We start from the raw sequence: 9625 nt of genomic DNA on the forward strand, positions 1-9625 counted from the left end.
TTGTGAAGGGAGGTAATGGTGGAGGAAGTGATGATGGTGGTATTGGTGGGGTTGTAGTGATTGTGATGTAGAGATTGTGTTCGTCGAGGAAGGTGGTGGTGGGTGGAAGTTGTGGAGAGGATGAGGATGCTGGAAGTAGATTCAGTGATAAAGTGAAGGTGGTGGTGTGGTTCTGGACTTGGGTTTGAGTTGATTCCAACTGGTTAGGGCCGGGTGAGTTACATTCGTGTTCTTTGTTGACAAGATGGTTGTGGTTGGCATTCGCATGGATTTGAAATACAGATAAGTGTGCTTCTACCGGTGGGGGTGTATTTGTTTGTGTTTCATGTCCATACCCAAGTGCAGTAGGCGGACTGGAGGCCTACAGGAAGCCCGAATGTGTTTGGGCAGAATGTTGATTTACAATTGTCTTGAAGACGGGGATAGGGATGTGATTTGTTTGACTCTTTCTGGATGGGTCACCTTGACCCTGGGTTTGGAACTGTGCCATTTACTGGATCTTTATTGTTGAACCTGCTTCTATCATTTTCGCCAAGCCATGGCTTTCACTTATTGCCACTAACCTCACATCATGGTCTCTTCTATCACAACCCCTATGACTCTACCATTACTTCCCATCATCCCTTCCAAAGCTATCACCTCCCAACACAACCATTGCCATCAGAATCGCCTCCCATCATCATCATCTTCACCACCATAGCCCTGCCGGAGTGATTTCCATCATCACGTCACCTGCCTTGCCATTTTCACCATCATTGTCACTGCTGCTGCTTCCATCATCTACATCCCTGCCATCACTTTTATATCAACAATACTTTCTTCATCTTGAGCTCTGCTGGTGCAATCTCTGCCGATCTGACCCTGAAAATTACTCTTAGAACGTCATGATCATTTGAAGTGGCTTTATCGTCCCTGCCACCTTGCAAGGCAAGCAAGTCAAGCAAGTCAAGCCATCAATGGTGACTCTTATCACCATTGCCACTTTCACCATCAATGGTGACTATCATCACCATTGCCTCTTTCACCATCAATGGTGACTCTTATCACCATCAATGGTGACTCTTATCACCATTGCCTCTTTCACCATCAATGGTGACTCTTATCACCATTGCCTCTTTCACCATCAATGGTGAATCTTATCACCATTGCCTCTTTCACCATCAATGGTGACTCTTATCACCATTGCCTCTTTCACTATCAATGGTGACTCTTATCACCATTGACTCTTTCACTATCAATGGTGACTCTAATCACCATTGCCTCTTTCACCATCAATGGTGACACTCATCACCATTGCTCCTTTCATCGCGTCCTTTCCAATTGTTGTCAAGCCTATATTATACACTCAAGCACTTAAAGAATTTCATTGACCGTTAATAAGATTTAAATGCCCAATCTTTAACTTCAGATATGGTAAAATTTCAGTTGTTTTTGTCATATTTTTTCAAGTTGCAGTGATGTGTCATTTTTCTTTAATCTTAATTTTTTGTTCACAATATTTCATCAACTCTCAACATGACATATGGGAATATCTATTACAATTACCTTGTAGATGGATAGAAAGATAATTTTCTTAAGAAAAGTCATCTCATCAAAATTAAAAGAAATTTTTTTCCTGTCTCAGAATTTTCAATGGCCATTTTAATGTTAATGACTCGCGTTCTGTATAAAATAACTTTCATTTTGTATAAAGTTTTGATAAATGTACTTTCATTACATCCAACATTCAGTTTACCTTATTTTAATCTCTTATTCATGTATCATTCATTGCCTATAAGTTTTATTGTCTAATATTTTAAAGTCATATCAATGTCTGGTTTTATTGGAATGTAATTTCAAACTCATTTAATACTTTAACATTATTTATGCAAATATAACAGTAGCTTTTTAAAAACAGAACAATTCATTTATTTAATATTGATTAGCTTGAGTATATTTTTTCTGTACAAGTAAATGCTTACTACTTAAAGAAGTGATTTGTTTCTAGAAACCTCTCTGTTTAAACATTACACAGATCGCTTGACATATCATTCTATAGATATATTCTAATACCCTTTTAATTTTGCGATGCCTATACACTTTTGATTTATTAGCAATGATACAAAAGTAATAATAGTTTTTCTTAAAAGAAAGGTAAAGAAAGGTAAGAGTGATGCACTTATTACAAAATATTAATAATACGTTAAGTTTTTATAAAACATGGTTTTAATTTCTTTAATATTCATCGTTATTCAAGTAATAAATTTCTTAGTCAGCCGTAATAATTTGATAATTTGATATTTTAGTATTTAGTTAGAATGCACATGTTGACAAAATATGTTACAGTTTGTTTAAAAAACAAACAGGTTCAAGAACGCTTTTGTTATCATTATATACATAAACTGAAATTCAGGTGTTTCGTATATTTCTTTTATAAATTTAATGTCATAACTATTATTGTCATTTGTATAAAATGTGTGATATGTTACCTAACTATAAATATATAAATATTTTGCAAAACGTTCTTTAGATAATGCCCTTTTAATTTTGTCATGACAACACTTTTTTATCATGTAGTTTGTTAATTTTAATAGAAATATATTTTGTTATTACATCATTTATATCAAGAAATTTAAAATTAATTTCACTCTTTATTATAGCAGTCATAGATTTATAACAAATGAAGCATAACATTCAGGAACTTAAAAGAGTTTTACAATACTAGGATTTATTTTCTTTTTCTTTAAATATGATCCATCAAGTTTTCAAATATTTGATATTACGGCCAAGCAATCATTATTAAAGCAAACAATAATTTGAATGTATTTATCTGGATTGATATGTAATTGATCTTTGTTTGTAGGCAAATGCATTATCATTTTTCTTTTTCAGAGATAATTAAAATCATAGTCCATTTCTAAAATTTCGTTCTTAGATTTTATATTAACTTGTAGTTGAATAGGACTTTGTGCTATTGATTTTCTTATACACCCTAATTGAGTAATGTTGTTTTTCATTTTTCACATGTCATCGTAAGTAACGCTTGATAGAATTTTAATTTATTCGCAATCATATGAAAATAGGGGTAACAATGATGAATTTTTATGAGTAAGCATTGTTTTAATTTTGATTTTAAAAATATCCCATCGTTTTCAAAGAACAATAATGATATGGTTGACATCAACTCACACATTTTCATTTAGGAATATGTTTTACAATTATCTTGTGGTTGGATAGGCTTTGTTTTGTCATACAGATAGTGAAATCGTCTCATCAACGTTGCGCTTTAATAATAATGCATCTACCATTCATTTCTCCTATCATTGTACAGTTTGATATCTTATTCACACAAAATTACATCACAATATCATCATGTTCTTGTACATGTTTTATTATCTCGTGCTTTATAATCATATAATATATGTTGAGTTTCAATGGAATGTAATTTTGAATTTGTTTTATACTTTATGACAGTTGTGCAAATATGACATAATCGATTCACAAAAGGAATAGATACTTCATTTATTTAATATTGAAATATTTTTGTATAATGTTAATAATGCTTAGAGAAGAAATTATTGTTGATATAAAAATTATATTCTTTTATCTGAGAAAGAAATTACAAGCTCAACAATTTTACACATATCCGTTATTTACTTTATCATTGTAAAAATTATTCTCATATATAGATTTGATCTTCTAATATTTTTTTTGATCCATCAATTTTCAAACGATAAATTTCTCAGCCAGCCATTATTACGAAATAAACATCAGAGAGAGAGAGAGAGAGAGAGAGAGAGAGAGAGAGAGAGAGAGAGAGAGAGAGAGGGGGGGGGAGGGGGAGAGAGAGAGAGAGAGAGTGTGTATTCACACTTTTCACGCCAAAACAACATTAGCTATGCGGGTGGTTGGATGGGAGCATCACCCTTGAATCATATACCTATGATGTTCGCATGGGTGTACGATCCGATAGTGATGTCGTTTCTTCTTCTCTTTACTAGCCTATCCTGCTTCTTTGGTTTGTGATTGTATTTTTGACAGGGGATATTTTTTTTTTTTTCCTGTAAATCCTCTGCCTGTTTGTTCTTGGTTATTTATAATTTAGCTTATGATATCTTTAGGTTATGATTTTGATTGACATTTGTACTATTTTTGTTAGATTGCTTGTTTTTTTTTGTTTCAGCGGTCTCTCATATAATTGGGTGGGGATCCTACCTCATATAGCGGGCAGGGAGGTACTTTCTATGTCTTCTATCCTCTCTTGTCTGTTTTCCAATTGCTTTCTATCTTTGTCTTGGAATGAGATTGGTCGGAGTCCTTGGCTGAGAGGGAAACAGTCGAATTTATAGTTAAAGTTATAGTTTTGGGAGATGATATTTTTTTCCTTGTAAATCATCTCTCTATTATGCACTGCATTATGTTTCTTTATATTATATATGATTTGTAAAACATTTGAGTGTGTTCCTCTTAGCGGGGACCTGTGCTTGTGTCTGGATGAGACTTTTAGTGATCTCAAGCTAAGTACTTTGATAGAGTGCTTTTGGAATCCACACCTGTTTCTTATTTGAACCAATTCCCCTTTGTCTTCCCTTTTCTTGGATGCTTTATTGCAATTCTAGAACTTTTTACTATCCCATTTTCTTCCTTTTTACTGGCGCTGATATGAACTTAATGTGTTGCAAGCGCCGTAAAACCCTTAAAAACAAAATAAAACAAATCTCTCATATAACCTCAATTGTGTTGGAAGAGACCTAAAGCAACAAACAAACAAAAAAAAAACATTAGCTATATGACAAGTGGGGTCTAGAATTTAGCTTGAATAAGTTAAGGATTAGAAACAAAAAGATCCATTGTTTTCGAATATATGATGTCATGGCCAAGTAGTCATTATATAAATGAGCAAGTATTTTGTTGTTTTTATTTGAATTCAACATGTAGTTTACCTTCCTTTTATCTTCAAATAATGAACATCTTCGTAAAATAGAGTAGTTTAGAAGTAACATATATTACAAGTTGGACTGTGCGTTTATTTGCTCCTTGCCAAGGTAGAAATATATCATTTCTGTAAGAAAATGGGCCAAAAGTATTTTTATCTTTTTTACTTGTTTAAATATATAATACGATGTTGAATTAAGCAAAGTCATATATGGAATTTAAACAAAATGAAATTCATTGTAATTGGATATGGCATTTTATTTGGCATCTTTTAAAGAAATCACCAACATGTTCTAATGATTTGTAATAACCATTAAATGTTTATTGCTCGCACAAATTATAAGATGCTACCATTTTCTAACATAGATTTTTAAATCGTGATATTTAATGACATTGTATATAGTTTTGATGAGTGTTTATAATAATGTATTTAGGACATACATATGTAATCTCATTGTATATAGAAAATCCACATATACTTGTGCGGCTGTATTTTATATTGTCTTTTTACAATTGATCCAATTTTATTTCCATACTGTCTGGTGACCTGCCACTCAAAACTTTTATAATTCTCAATTATATCGGCTCAGACCACTCAGAGAAAATGTTTAATTTTTGAATCACATTCTTTGCTTGTTAAATTTGATATTGTCACACGATTTAGTGTGACTAATTCTAAAGTTAAGATATTTTTATGGCTGAAGTGGTGATAGTGAAAACGCGTGTTGTAAAAATAATTAATGCAGTTGTGAAATGATAAACACTTCTGCTAAAAGGAATACAGTTTTGTCCTTTCCAACGGTTTGAAATTATGATGTATTATAGAAGAAACCATATTTTTGTGGTTTGATTAATTGGAGATCATCATCATCATCATATCGTGTCGCGCCAGTGGTGGATCCATTGGATGGCTTCAGGGGTGCAGCCTCTCGGGTCCATATCACTGATATGTGGTCCAAGTTCACACTAGTGAAGGATGTGGTCCATGTTTTGAGCCGTGTGTCCACATTGACATCGGCAGTCTGAAGAAAGTCCCCAATTTTGTAAGGTTGTTTTGGTCTTCCCCACTTTAGACCTCGCCCTGTTCAGTGTCAACCAATCTTTCCTGGGAGATTTACTCCGCTTGGCAGTTCTTCTTTGGGTTCCTGAATGGCATCATTTGGGCAGCAGTCCCATTCTTTCCATGAATGCACTCTGTATATGGCTGCATGGTCTGGGTGGATGCCTTCAGTTGTCAGGAAGCTTGTTGTAATAATAATTAATGCAGTTGTGAAATGATAAACACTTCTGCTAAAAGGAATACAGTTTTGTCCTTTCCAACGTTTTGAAATTATGATGTATTATAGAAGAAACCATATTTTTTGTGGTTTGATTAATTGGAGATGACACATTTTCATGTGACTGAATCCAAAGTTAGATACCAAGTGAAAAGAGTGAAAGTTCATATCCTGAAATTACAAATGCAGTAGTAACGTAATGTGCACTTCTGCTAAAGATAAAATGAATTTGTCATTTTCAAAATGTTAAACTTTTTTTCTCCTTTCTTTCACACTTTTCCATACCAGCCAAATTTACTCTTAAACTGTTTTGAGGAAAAGGTTCACCAATATGATTTTGATATCCATTCACCTCATTTTGTATGTTATAATGATGATTGCCTAATTTATAACATAGAGATATCACCTTTATCAAATTTCTAAACATTTTCTTTTTTTGGTGTTGTATAAATTTTATGACCACTCGTCCCCCTCCTCCCCATCCTCCTCCTCCTCCTCCTCCTCCTCCTCCTCCTCCTCCTCCTCCTCCTCCTCCTCCTCCTCCTCCTCCTCTTATTCTTATTCTTCTTCTTCTTCCTCTTCTTCTTCTTCCTCTTCTTCTTCTTCTTCTTCTTCTTCTTCTCTCTTCTTCTTCTTCTTCTTTCTTCTTCTTCTTCTTCTTCTTCTTCTTCTTCTTCTTCTTCTTCCTCTTCTTTATTTTTCTTCTTCTTCGTCTTCTTCTTCTTCTTCTTCTTCTTCTTCTTCTTCTTCCTTTCTTCTTCTTCTTCCTTCTTCTTCTCTTCATCTTCATCTCATCTTCTTCTTTCATCTTCTTCTTCTTCTTCTTCTTCTTCTTCTTCTTCTTCTTCTTCTTCTTCTTCTTCTTCTTCTTCTTCTTCTTCTTCTTCTTCTTCTTCTTCTTCTTCTTCTTCTTTTACATTCTTCCCCATCTCTTCTTCGTCCCATCCTTCTCCTCCTCCTATCCCTCATCTTATTCTTCTTTTTCTTCTTTTTCTTTTTTTCTTGTTCTTCTTCTTCTTGTTCTTCTTGTTCTTCTTCTTCTTGTTCTTCTTCTTCTTCTTCTTCTTCTTCTTCTTCTTCTTCTTCTTCTTCTTCTTCTTCTTCTTCTTCTTCTTCTTCTTCTTCTTCTTCTCCTTCTCCATCCCCTTCTTCCTCTTCTTCTTCTTCTTCTTCTTCTTCTTCTTCTTCTTCTTCTTCTAGAAGTAACATATATTACAAGTTGGACTGTGCGTTTATTTGCTCCTTGCCAAGGAAGAAATATATCATTTCTGTAAGGAAATGGGCCAAAAGTATTTTTATCTTTTTTACTTGTTTAAATATATAATACGATGTTGAATTAAGCAAAGTCATATATGGAATTTAAACAAAATGAAATTCATTGTAATTGGATATGGCATTTTATTTGGCATCTTTTAAAGAAATCACCAACATGTTCTAATGATTTGTAATAACCATTAAATGTTTATTGCTCGCACAAATTATAAGATGCTACCACTTTCTAACATAGATTTTTAAATCGTGATATTTAATGACATTGTATATAGTTTTGATGAGTGTTTATAATAATGTATTTAGGACATACATATGTAATCTCATTGTATATAGAAAATCCACATATACTTGTCGGGCTGTATTTTATATTGTCTTTTTACAATTGATTCAATTTTATTTCCATACTGTCTGGTGACCTACCACTCAAAACTTTTATAATTCTCAATTATATCGGCTCAGACCACTCAGAGAAAATGTTTAATTTTTGAATCACATTCTTTGCTTGTTAAATTTGATATTGTCACACGATTTAGTGTGACTAATTCTAAAGTTAAGATATTTTTATGGCTGAAGTGGTGATAGTGAAAACGCGTGTTGTAAAAATAATTAATGCAGTTGTGAAATGATAAACACTTCTGCTATAAGGAATACAGTTTTGTACTTTCCAACGTTTTGAAATTATGATGTATTATAGAATAAACCATATTTTTTGTGGTTTGATTAATTGGAGATCATCATCATCATGATCATCATATCGTGTTGCGCCAGTGGTGGATCCATTGGATGGCTTCAGGGGTGCAGCCTCTCAGGTCCATATCACTGTTATGTGGTCCAAGTTCGCACTCGTGAAAGATGTGGTCCATGTTTTGAGCCGTGTGTCCACATTGACGTCGGCAGTCTGAAGAAAGTCCCCAATTATGTAAGGTTGTTTTGGTCTTCCCCACTTTAGACCTTGCCCTGTTCAGTGTCAACCAAACTTTCCTGGGGAGATTTACTCCGCTTGGCAGTTCTTCTTTGGGTTCCTGAATGGCATCATTTGGGCAGCAGTCCCATTCTTTCCATGAATAAACGCGGGTGGTTGGATGGGAGCATCACCCTTGAATCATATACCTATGATGTTCGCATGGGTGTACGATCCGATAGTGATGTCGTTTCTTCTTCTCTTTACTAGCCTATCCTGCTTCTTTGGTTTGTGATTGTATTTTTGACAGGGGATATTTTTTTTTCTGCAAATCTTCTGCCTGTTTGTTCTTGGTTATTTATAATTTAGCTTATGATATCTTTAGGTTATGATTTTGATTGACATTTGTACTATTTTTGTTAGATTGCTTGTTTTTTTGTTTCAGCGGTCTCTCATATAACCTCAATTGTGTTGGAAGAGACCTAAAGCAACAAACAAACAAAAAAATCCATGAATGCACTCTGTATATGGCTGCAATGGTCTGGGTGGATGCCTTCAGTTGTCAGGAAGCTTGTTGTAAAAATAATTAATGCAGTTGTGAAATGATAAACACTTCTGCTAAAAGGAATACAGTTTTGTCCTTTCCAACGTTTTGAAATTATGATGTATTATAGAAGAAACCATATTTTTTGTGGTTTGATTAATTGGAGATGACACATTTTCATGTGACTGAATCCAAAGTTAGATATTAAGTGAAAAGAGTGAAAGTTCATATCCTGAAATTACAAATGCAGTAGTAACGTAATGTGCACTTCTGCTAAAGATAAAATGAATTTGTCATTTTCAAAATGTTAAACTTTTTTTCTCCTTTCTTTCACACTTTTCCATACCAGCCAAATTTACCCTAAACTGTTTTGAGGAAAAGGTTCACCAGTATGATTTTGATATCCATTCACCTCATTTTGTATGTTATAATGATGATTTATAACATAGAGATATCACCTTTATCAAATTTCTAAACATTTCTTTTTTTTTGGTGTTGTATAAATTTTATGACCACTCGTCCCCCTCCTCCTCCCCATCCTCCTCCCCATCCTCCTCCTCCTCCTCCTCCCCATCCTCCTCCTCCTCCTCCTCCTCCCCATCCTCCTCCTCCTCCTCCTCCTCCTCCTCCTCCTCCTCCTCCTCCTCCTTCTTCTTCTTCTCTCTTCTTCTTCTTCTTCTTTTTTTAAAATTCTTCTTTTACATTTTCCCCCTCCTC

This window comes from Berghia stephanieae, chromosome 4 (assembly GCF_034508935.2).
Source record: "Berghia stephanieae isolate SIO BIC M18660-M18661 chromosome 4, UCSD_Bste_1.3, whole genome shotgun sequence".
NCBI classification, from domain to species: Eukaryota; Metazoa; Mollusca; class Gastropoda; order Nudibranchia; family Aeolidiidae; genus Berghia; species Berghia stephanieae.